General features: G+C 40.1%; 1 long non-coding RNA gene across 4 annotated transcripts in view; it reads right to left on the reverse strand.

Moving 5' to 3' along the window:
* The window catches only part of LOC129510298 (uncharacterized), a 65,544-nt gene extending 53,559 nt beyond the window's left edge, over positions 1–11,985 (reverse strand). For 3 of the 4 annotated variants that reach the window (XR_008664565.1, XR_008664563.1, XR_008664562.1), the window contains exon 1: positions 107–759. This is a non-coding gene — a long non-coding RNA (uncharacterized LOC129510298). Of the gene's footprint in view, positions 1–106; positions 760–11,858 lie in introns of those variants that run through there. The other variant, XR_008664564.1, reaches the window with a different exon arrangement.
* Between the last annotated feature and the right edge of the window lie 202 nt (positions 11,986–12,187).

Raw genomic sequence — 12,187 nt, forward strand, 5'->3', positions numbered from 1 at the left:
ATGGTGCAAGTTTTCATGCCCTCCACATCTGACAGTTTCCTCCCAAGCCTTTTCTGGAAATATTGTACTCCACCTCTCAGAAATGTCTCATCCTCCAGTCACTCACCTCGTAGTCTTCCAGCTCAGTGAAGTCAGAGGGAAAGGAGCGATTTCCTGTTTGCTGCCAGAAGTCCAGTGGTCCTGTGAAGGCCTGCGATTCAACTGCCTGCCGCTAGCATGAAGACAGTATCCTCAGAAGCAATCTCAAAGGAAATAGGACCTGGTGAGGCTCATATATAAATATTTTCTTGCAAGGTGGAGAAATGTAGAATGACACAGCCCACATCTGACCACAAAACATGGAAGGTGTAACCCAATGAGACATATCACCTGACCTCTGAAGGGCATAATCTGAGAAGGAACAGTTGGTTTGTACAGCTTTGCAAGAGACCTAAGTAATATGTGGTTTTGTGGAAAGAAAAGACAAACCAAAGGAGAGAGAAAGGAGAAAGAAGAAGAAAGAAAGAAAGAAAGAAAGAAAGAAAGAAAGAAAGAAAGAAAGAAAGAGAAAAGAAGGAGGGAGAAAGGAAGGAAGAGGGAGAGAGAACACTCTGGTCTTTGGGAATGAATTTACCACACGTGAAAGGTGAGGGACTGACAATGTTGAAATGAAAATCTTTCAACCCAGGGTAATCACAAAGAGGTTTTTCCCCTGTCTCCTTCCATACCAATGTCCTCATGATCCTCTCTTTCTCTAGAAACAAGTCCTGAGGAGCCCCCAGAAAGTCATCTGAATTCTGTGCAGGCCTTTTTCTAATAAGAGAACATCTGACCCTCCCACTCCACCCCCCATCCACCTAAAACTCTCCAAGGAGAAATCTCTCCCAAGTTGCTATCACTGCTAAGGTTGGTTCAACTGCTTCTCCCAGCTCAGTGACAATGTAATGTTCACATAAAAGGTGCAAATCATAGTTGGACTCTTCTGACATTTGTGGATGGCGTGGCATTATTTGCTAAATTCCAGAAAGTGGTGCCAGTTAAACAGGCTGAGAGGATTAGTTACTGCAATGATGGGGATCATTGGCATGGCCTTTGTCGTGGCTGTCTGCACACCTGGGTGTGACATGCCTCTACAGGCAGGCAACAGACTTGGAGGAATAAGAAAAGACTCAGCCTCCCTACGACCTGTGTGACCCCATGCAAGCAATCAACCTCTCTGGGTCTTGGCTGCCTCTCTGTTAACTGGAAATAGCAACACCTGCCTTGCACGGTTACTGCGAGGGAAGCCCCAGTGCCTGACACTCAGAGGTTGTAATATCCACGCATACACATACACATATGCAAATACATGTGCATGCACTTGAGTTTTTGAAAATCAATTACTCCTCTCCATCTTATAGCTCACAAGGTGATTTTTGAAAAGTCAATCAAGAAAGGAAGGAAAGAAAAAGATTTTCCTCTCCAACAAGAAAAAGCAATTAAACATCAAATATTAACTGTTCCTGGGAGTAAATTTTTTTAATGGGTTAAAGGTTCAGCCATTACAGGCCTCCGGTATGTAATTTCTAAGAAAGGACTAGGTAATTTTTTTCAAAATTAAGTGGAAGATAAAATGCTGGAACCAGTGTATCTGCTCAGAAACCACTTTTTTATCCATTTTCCGGAGCTTCCCAATTGCATCATGCCTTTTAAGGGACCCAATCTGTTTAAACAGCACTTTATTTTAAACCTTCACTTGTGAAAAGCGCTGATTTATGATAGGGCTGATTAAAGCAATGGTATCTTAAGCAATAATGATTTCAATTATAGGACTTTCACCTATGTGCATTATTCTGATTTGCTCTCCACTTCTTCAGATGTTTATTCACTGTGGGAGGGAGTACAGGTAGGTGGTGTAATTTTGAAAAGTCCCTGGAATAATATCAGAAAGGAATGTATAGACAGGTAGACTGATGTGTCTTTTTTGATGATGTGAATGTATGGTATTTTAATATGCTCTAACAAACTCGAACAACTCCCCAGTGGGCTCTATGTGATATCATTGGGGTTATTTTTCTCCCCTGCTCCATTCCCAGTGGGGCATATGGAAGTCATAGGAACGTGCATACTTAGACTCCCCCTAAGCATATAGTACAGAAGAGTCTCCAGTTTCAGGCTGGAGAAAACCATTAAGCTCAGTGCTAGATCTTTAACTCATTCACCTCTAACATCAATATAAGACATACCAATGTAACACGTCCTTATCTGAGTGCCTATCCCATGGATCAGGCTGATGAGTAAGACAGTGAAGTCAGCCTAGAGTCATATGCTAGGGAATGGTGGGCAACTGGAAGGAGCCCTGTCTAATGGGAGCAGCTAATTGTCACCAAGTATAGCTGTGGACCAAATGGTGCCACACTCGCAGAATTTTCAAAAGAAGCCAGAAATCCATACTGGTTTGTGAAGTTCAAGTTTCTTGATCTTGAAAGGTTAGACAAACTCTGGCCAAATTCAGCCTGGAAGCCACCTTTGCTATGCTACCTAGCTGGTACACAAGTGGTCAGGCTAAGTTAGTTTGTCCCTTGGCTCTGCTTTGAAGCTCCACTTTAATTTGAGAACTAGTCTCACAAACACTAAAATTCATGTTTTCAGGATACATTCCCATTAATATCCTCAACAGCAATTGGAAGGGAAAATTCTATTCATGTCTTGACAGTTTTTCTCCCTCCATCAAATCAACTTTATAGATTTCTTAGTTCAGTGCTATTAATTGGACTCTTGCATGATTTAAATCTAGCTCTTAATCTCAGCTATACTACAGTGCCGTAGTCTTTATGAGAGCTAACCAGCAAATGCTTTATGCACTAATCCCTCTGCAAAAAATCATCTTAATACATTTTTAAACTTTTTTTTCTTTTGGAAGTTAGAAGTCCCAAGACTCAAATGAAATTGTTTGGGTCCAGCCATTAGAATTTTCAACTTCACACTTGAAAAATAATGGAACTAATTGCTTTACAGAAGAAAATCAGATCAAAGTCAAGATTCTTTCTTTTTAAATTTTGTAATTATGTATCAGACTTCTCCTTGAAATCCTTAAACATACTTTCATTGAAATGTATATGGGCTTCTTCCCTCTTCCTTTCAAATATGCTTTGTCGTGATTTTGCTGTGTTGCCTTCCATTGCCCTCTTTGATGGCACTGCCTGAAAGGAAAGTTCTCAAACATCACCACCACTGGCAGGGTACAGAGACAGATGAAACAGGTGGTGCCCTGTGCTAACTAGGCATCGCACTGTTTTAAACACAGCATCTGATATGTTCTGTAGCTCAGAAACAGGCAATTACAGGAGACCTCACTTCCTTCTATGCATAGAATTTCTAGCCAACCTTCAGCCCACAGATCTCCTGTCTGTCTTCTCCTTCCCAGCCTCTCCCCATAGCAAGCCCACAGCCTGCTTCCCAGCAAGCATTAAATCACAGCTAACAGGCTCCAACTGCTCTGGGCACCAGACGTTGGGGGAACATCTGAACCTATTCATTTGCTTTGCACAGCAGTCAATTCTTGCAAGGTTACAGACTTCCTTAGCTAGAAGCTACCTTGGTGATTCTTCTCCATCCCCTTTATTTGGCAAATGAAGGGGGAAAGACCCAGGGAGAGAAAGTGACTTGCCCAGGCTCACACGGCAGGGCTCTGACTTTCTCTCTGGTGCTTTTCCCATGTCCATGTGCAGCCTTTGTGCTGGACAAGTGACAGTTCTCAAAACTAGAATTTTACTTAGGCGTAGCCATAAAAACAAATTTATTATAAAAGCATTGATGGGCTCCTATTTTGTGCGAAGTGCCCTGTTCATCTCCCAAGACTCAACAATGACTGGAAAGCATTCTAATCCTGAGTCAGTCGCCTGCTAATGATTCCTTCTGACTGAGCACACACCCAGAACAACCACTAACTGAATATTGCATAGAGGGTGAAAGCTGGGAGGAACTTTACAACTTTCATCCCAACTTCTCATTTTACAGAGAAAAGGCCTTAGAGCCAGTTCCCATCGGACCATCAGACGTGGGTCTGCAGCTAGTCCATGTCCCAGGTGGGTCTAGAGCCAGTTGGCGCCAGAGGCAGGTCCAGAACCCATGATGCCAATCACTGAGTCATGTCCTATTGGCTTTAGTACTGTTGGCCTAATTCAGAATGCAACCTAACATGGGGGCTCAATGTATCACATGTATAATAAATATCTTTTTTGTTACCATTCAAGTATGTTAGTTTGTTCCTATGCTAAGCTTTGAAGTTCCCCCTTTCACTTGAGGACTACTCTCTGAGTACGAAAGTGAAAGTCCATGTAGGAAACGTTCCTATTAAAATCCCCACCAGCAGGGTACCTGGGTAGCTCAACTGGTTAGTGTCCGACTCTTGATCTCAGCTCAGGTCTTACTCTCACAATTGTGAGCTCAAGCCCTGCACTGGGCTCTGTGCTAGATGTGGAGCCTATTAAAAAAAAAAAAAAAAGATCCCCACCAGCAATTAGACAGTGGTCCCTGGGAGGTGGAGTTCAGCTACTGAAACAATAGAACTGCAGTGACTGGCACCGTACGCATGGGAACAGCAGACACCCATACCTCTAATATGTTCAAGATAAATCCAAAGAATTGATGTGATAAGCCAAGTCAATAGAAACACTAGGGGTAGTGTTTGTACTTTCACCATACTAATGGAATTTTTAGGATTACCATAGATATATTTAAAACAGTAGCTGCAGTTTATATATATATTTTCAATAATCTTATAAATCAACAGTGTTCAATAATCTTAGCTGAAACTATAAATGCTAAGTGGACCCATTAAAGAAGAAATAAGATAGATTTTTTTTTTTTTAAATGTGGTCTTCCAGGAAGCTGCCTCTGGACACAACTACAGAAAATTAACACAATAAGTAAAGCATTATAGAAGAGCTATTAACTGATTACACTAATAAAAACCAAATGGGGGCCTTAATTCTGCCCCTCTGGGAGAGAAGGACGGATAAAATAAACAACAGAAAAAGAACACGAAGTAAAGGATAATTGACTTTAAACAATAATAATACAGAAACCTCCCACCAAGCGAAAAAAAAAAAAAAAAAGATTTAATCCAGATCGTTAGCTTCACTTTGGGAAAGATAGAAAAAAAATTCTGATTCTGCCTTGTTAAAACCTAAGTTTGATGCTAATAAGGGTATTTTCCAGGCAAACAAATTGGAAACATTAAGGTGGACTGATAAGGAAATTCTTAAGTGCCAGACACATGGACACAATGACTATTCTGCTATATCATCAAAATGAGGAGCCCTTCTGGTCCCACTCAGAGGCAGAGGGAATCTAAACATTCAGAGCTCATGCTCCATCCGGCTGGGATAGAAAGCAGGGTCCAGTGATGCTCGGCATTCACAGAAAGGGTCGAACCAGACAGAGAAGAGGAGGACTGCCTTGGGGAGAGGCCATAGGCCTTTTGAACCCACCCCACGTATGGCACTACCTGTTAACTAAATCCTGATTTATTTTTTTATTTTTTTATTCATGAGAGACACAGAGAGAGAGGCAGAAACATACTCAAAGGGAGAAACAGGCTCCCTGTGTGGAGCCTGATGCAGGACTCAATCCCAGGACCCCAGGATCATGACCCAAGCTGAAGGCAGATGCTCAACCACTGAGCCCCACCCCGCCCCCCCACCCCGGGTGCTCTGAAATCCTGAAATTCTTGAACATGCTTGGGGTTAATTCTGTGTAGCAGAGAAAGGTCTTGTTTTTCCATTTTATTATCTATAACATGGTCTGTCATCCTGCCTTCAAATCTAGCCAGGAGCTTACAGTCTCTCTTAGTAAGTGCCTGATAGGTGCCGAGTGTCCTACCAGATGCTTTACACACATTGTCTGTCATTCTCCCATTATACTTGCAAAACAGGTAATAACTCCAAATTCAGAGTTGCTGAATTGGAGTCTCAAAGTGATAGAGACTATTCAACTTCCCATGGTTATTAGGCCTGGTCCTCTCCAAAGGCCTGCACCTTTCTCCCTCTGCATAGGTGACCACCCCCATTGCTAACTGCGACCGTCACTCTTTCTCAGTCTGTTTTCACACATTGTTCTAACCAGTCTAACCCACAGAACCAACCCTCTTTGCATGGCTTCTGCAAAACCCCAGGTTATTTTTACTTTACACTGGCAAAAAGTCAGCAAATTCAAATGAAACAATTCCTATGTGAGAAAATAGTTCAGCATTTTCTTAAAATGCAAACATTAAAAAAAAAAAAAACAACTTCCACAAGACACTAACTTTTAAGTTGGGAGAAAATAGCCTGGTCATTTCATATGATGTAGTAACTAACACAGTAGTGGTTCCAATTTGTAAGGAATGTGTTGGTCTGAGACATGATCTCTCACAATGAAATGTGGGTAGTTAGAAAAGAAGCATCCATAGGTAAACAGTGGGGTTACCTGTATAGATAGGACAGTCTTACATAGGAAAGGGTAAGACTTGGGGTGCCTGCCTGGCTCAGTTGGTTAAGCATCCAAATCTTGATTCTGGCTCAGGTTGTGAGATCAAGTCCCACATTGGGTTCTGGACTCTGCACAGAGTCTGCTTGAGATTCTCTGTCTCTCCCTCTGCTGCTCCCCGTCCCCACTTACACTCTTTCTTGTGCTCTCTCCAAAACAATAAATAAATTAATTAAATATTTTTTTAAAAAGAAGAAGAAAAGAAAAGGGTAAGACTTGTTCAGTTCTGGGCAGAGAGGGCTAGGAGACGCTCAAAGGGACCAGTGAACAGAAGGTTCAGGAGGAAGATTGCCATTTGAAGCTGAAAACACTTTCCAGAAGCCAGAGCTCTTAAAAAATACAATGCATTCAGGCCATTGCACTTACTAGTGAAATATTGGAGGGGTGTCAAATAAAGAATATTTTAAAATAATTTGTAAGTTCTATTGTTTTGCAAGAAGACAGGAAAAATGAAGAAATTATGTCATTTTGAGGAAGAGGACAAAATTATCATTCTTTGCAGATGACAATATTTACCTGTATGGTTCAAAAGAATCAATTGACAAGCTCTCTAAATAAAAAGCAGGAAAGTGGCAAATGCCAAATAAAAATATGACAGTAGGCACCTTTCCTCAGTGGTTAAAAAATTTAATAGAGAAACAGTATTGGGGATTCCTGGGTGGCTCAGTGGTTTAGCATCTGCCTTTGGCCCAGGGCATGGTCCTGGAGTCCCAGGATCGAGTCCCACGTCGGGCTCCCGGCATGGAGCCTGCTTCTCCCTCCTCCTGTGTCTCTGCCTCTCTCTCTCTCTATGTCTATCATAAATAAATAAATCTTTTAAAAAAAGAGAGAAACAGTATTCACGACAATCAATAAACTTGAGACTATATTGAGATATTACATGAAGAAACAACAACTTGGCAGAAATTTGTAGGAAAAGATAAATGAGAAGCATGTTTTACTTGTAGCTCAGAAAACGCAGTATTAAGGACTTCAAGTGCCCTCACATTAATGTATAAATTGTATACTCACATTTTGAACTGGATGAGTTCTTACGGAATAACAAAGAGGGAAACATAATCCAGAAAACTAATTGTAAGGATGACAAACTTGTGTTATTGGGTATGAAAACATAGTCTTAAATTGTAATAATAAAAAGGGAGGGTTTTGGCAGAAGAAGCAGTGGAGACATGAAGATAGATAAATAAAATTGAAAAATACAGAAACAGACCCAATAACATACAAGATTTAGATAAGTAAGGAAAAGAGGCTTCAGTATATAGATTCTTACTACACAGACCAAACAAATAAGAAATTTAAACATCTTTTAAAAATAAAAAGAGCCACAAAAGCACAAGTAAAAAATGTAGATTAATATTTATCTAACCCTGGAATGTGCAAGTCCTTTCTGAAAATAAAAGCAGAGGAAGAAAGAATAATGGAAAATATCTATGTACTTGGATTTACAAACATATACATTAAAAATCTATTGGGGCAGCTGAGTGGCTCAGTCCATTAAGCATCTGACTTCTGATTTCAGCTCAAGTTATGATCTCAGGGTCATGCTATCAAACCTCATGTCTACTTGAGATTCTCTCTCTCCCTCTTTGTTTCCGCTCCTCTCTCATTCTCTCTCAATCTCTTTCTGTCTAATAAATAAATAAAATCTTTTTTAAAAATCCATTAACAATTCAAAATCAAATGATAATATGGACAATAGGCTTGCAGGCATGATAGTCGAAAGAGTTAATAAACTTAAAATGTAAAGAAGTTTTACAATTTAACAGAAACTCAATTTGGTAAGTTTTTAACTAAAAGTGTAAATAATAGGCAAACTGCATATTCACAAAACAAACCAAATAGCCAAGAAACATGAAGAAAGTATCATAAATAATCAAAAAATATAAATCATAATAGGATTCAAAGTTTCTTATCTTAATTTGGAGAGACTTAATGATGCTTTGTGAATTCTGCATTCTTATTCACTACAGGTGGGAATATAAATTGGCATAAACACTTTGGAGGGCAGCTCTGTAAATCTTTTCAAAAAAAAAAAAACTCTTCTCTTTGACTCAAGAATTTTGCTTCTAGTAATTTCCAGAAGAAATGGAGATGCACACAAAGATTTTTATAAAGGCAAAAAGTTAATAAATAACATGATTACCTGACTAGAGCTCAACTGAATCATGATACCTACAAATAAAGGAAGCAGAATGCCAACATAAAAATAATGTTTTACAATAGTTTCAACACAGGAGCAAATACTTATTATGACTTGTCAGATGGGAAAACCAAATCACACACTAGTGGATGATAGCAGGGCCTCAATCTTATTTTTCAAGTATACAAATACATCCACATAAAAAAGTAGAGGAGGGTCAGGATCCCTGGGTGGCACAGCGGTTTGGCGCCTGCCTTTGGCCCAGGGTCGCGATCCTGGAGACCCGGGATCGAATCCCACATCGGGGTCCCAGTGCATGGGGCCTGCTTCTCCCTCTGCCTATGTCTCTGCCTCTCTCTCTCTCTGTGACTATCATAAATAAATAAAAATTAAAAAAAAAAGTAGAGGAGGGGCACCTGGGTGGCTCAATGGGTGAAGCCACAGACTCTTGACATCAGCTCCGGTTGTGGTCTCAGGGTTGCGGGATTGAGCCCCACCTCTGGCTCCCAGCCCAGCAGGGAGTCTGCTTGAGATTCTCTCTCGCTCTCCTTCTGTCCCTCCCCTCCTTCTTGTGCTCAGCCACTCGCTGTCTATCTCTAAAAAAAAAAAAAAAAAAAAATGTAGAGGAAGAAGTGGTGAGACTATAGTCTATTTTTATTTTCTTCTTCATGTGTTTCCATAATTTCCAAACATCCTACAATGGACACGTTATTGTTTTTGCAATCAAGAAAAACAAAACATCTTGCGTGTTTTCAATTCTAGTTTGCCGGACGTGCCCAGAGAAGGTGCTGCAGGAAATAAAGGAGATCTCAGGCTACGGGCTGCTCAAGCTGGTGAGTCTGTGCCTTCACCGTATTCTGGCTTTTTGTTGTTGTGGTGGTGGTGGTGGTGGTGGCTCTTTTTTTATCTGTGCTCAGAAAGTTTGCAGCCTCCCACACATTTTTAGTTGCTCCTCCTAGGAGCGACAGAGCAGAGTGTCCCAACAATACTTAATGTATTTTGTGTCAGGGGCCTGTGGGTCAGCAAGGTTATTAATAAACATAGCCTCTTGTTCTAATTTAGATCCCTTCTCTCCTTCGTGTCTCTCCTCCTGCCCTGCTTTTCCTTTTGCTTCTCTTCCTATCTGACCCTCCTCCCCTTCTCTCTGATACCGAGAATTCGGTCTTCACTTTTGCTCAACTTCTGGCACTTTTCCCGAAATGCTTTTTCTGATGCTCTTGTTGGTCCTGTTAAGTTTTCGTGAGGAATTTAATTTTTGAGGAAGTGCGTCGTGTCCTAAATTGATTCCATGCAGGCTGATGTGATACCATGATGTGCCGAGCCTAGCTGAGTGGAGGGATGTGCAAAACTGAGGCAAACTGTAGCTGAGCTGGCGGACTACCTCGTTCTCTGAAAAGAGTGTCTGTTAAACAAGATTCAGTGATAAAAAATTAGCCGGACTTGAGATGCTGCTAGGGTCAGCCCTGAATAAAAGGAAGTGAAGTTAGAAGGCACAAGACAGCTCTCAATTTCATTATTTTTCTGTTCTCTTTAATAAGTTCAACATTTAAGGAGTTGATTGTATAGATTTGGAGTGTCTATCAATTTCATTTTCTGTTCAGAGCTTAATTTACTACCTAAGCTTATAGTTAGAGTAAATCTTGTTTTATTTTTGCCGATCTTATTACACAAAGAGTGGCTGCGCTGTCACCCTCGCTACCAAATTCTTAGATACAAGCTCTGCAAATCCCCTGAACTTCATACAAATCCTGTTCAGTTATTTTTCACTGTCAACATTTTCTCTCTCTCTTTTTTAAAGATTTATTTATTTATTTTGATGGGGGGAGAGAATCTTCAAGCAGACTTCCCACTGAACAAGGAACCTGGCTCAGTCCTACAAAGCGGGAGATCACAACCTAAGCAGAAACCAAGAGCCTGAGACTTAACCCACTGAGCCACCCAGGTGCCCCAACTGTCAACATTTTCTAACTACCACTCCAAACCAGAGAATATTACTCTGTGAACTGAAAAAGTCAGTTCCTAAACACACACACACACACACACACACACACACACACACACAGGTCTGCACATGCTCCTTCCAAATGTGTTAAACTTCCATTGTTAACTTTATTCCACTAAACACAATGTTGCATCTCCTATCAGAGCTCTCAGAAAGTTACATGCACCAATGAGAGTTTACTTAACAGTGATAAAGCAACAGTTTTATACAAGAAAATATGTAAAAAGAAATACGTGATTCTGTGTTGAATTATTCATACTTTTCAAATTAACCTATTGCACTTTTTCCTATTTGAGAACGCATTAGTTTTTAAAAATGACCTAGACTACCTTTTGTAGAATGAGTGGAAGTCTTTTAGAGTGATGTAATTTTTAAACACATGATTAATTCTACTCCCAACTAAGGTCTTCATATTGAAGAAATGAAAAAAAAATGAAGAAATGACAGGCAAGCTAAATTTATTCCAGAGAAAGATAGTTTTCTATATCTAAATTCATTACTGCGAAACATACCAGTTTTATAGCATTAACAGAATTGTGCCCGACTTTCTGTCTTTCCAAACTAAGAAAGAAAATCTCTGTATACTTTGAATGAATCATGCATTTGACTTCTTAAAATGGTCACCCCAAACCACTGTACATTAGCAGTCAGAGATTCAAGAATCTTATATATACTCAGCTAAAATCTCCATTGGAATTAGCCATTAATCAGACTTGACTGAATGTCTAATTTGGTTCCTTTTTATTTTTTCATTTTCCTTTTAAATATAGCATTCTTATCTGCTCTATAACAACAATCAAAGGATGAGTATAGCTTTAAATGTGTTCTATTAAATGTGTGGTCATTTGTCATTCACGGATTACTATCTAATTAAGCTATTTTCTTTAAAGGAAGTATTTTTCTTAATATGCATAGGCTTGCATGAGCATTAAGTTATTAGATTGTGCTGGGGAAAAACAGAGGGAAAAAGGAGGCAGAGAAAGACTTTACTGAGTGCCTACTATGTATCATACGGGTGACACCTGCATCTATTTCATTGGTGGAGTTTTGAGGTTGGGCTGAGTGCTTCACACGTTTTTTCTGGTGTTGTCCACACAACATTGCAATGAAGAAGATATTCACCTCAGGATACAGATGAGAAAACTGGGATTTAGAGATACCAAGCAGCATACCCAAGACACAATTAGTGTGGCGCGAAGCAAAGATTCAAACCTAGGCTCTGCTCACCAAACCACAGCATTTCCGATGATTAGGAGTGGTAGACTTCGTTGTTTGCAATGGCAAGGGCTTGGAGTAGAAATTAAATGCTGAAACTTACTGCATGCTTGAGGTCAGTGACACCTGATCATTCATAAGGTATGTGGGGAATGTCTGAAAGACCAAGAAAGAGCTCCTAAGAAAGAGAATCATATTGGACAACACGATGGATGGCATCATGAAGTTGCAGCGATTCTAACGTTAGCACGACAATATGTATGTTACATATCAGAACACCCGTGACACTGTATGACTCAAATGGATAGACTGGTAACTTTCAAAAGCTGGGCATCTTTGTA

Source organism: Nyctereutes procyonoides, unplaced genomic scaffold (assembly GCF_905146905.1).
Source record: "Nyctereutes procyonoides isolate TBG_1078 unplaced genomic scaffold, NYPRO_anot_genome, whole genome shotgun sequence".
Lineage (NCBI taxonomy): Eukaryota > Metazoa > Chordata > Mammalia > Carnivora > Canidae > Nyctereutes > Nyctereutes procyonoides.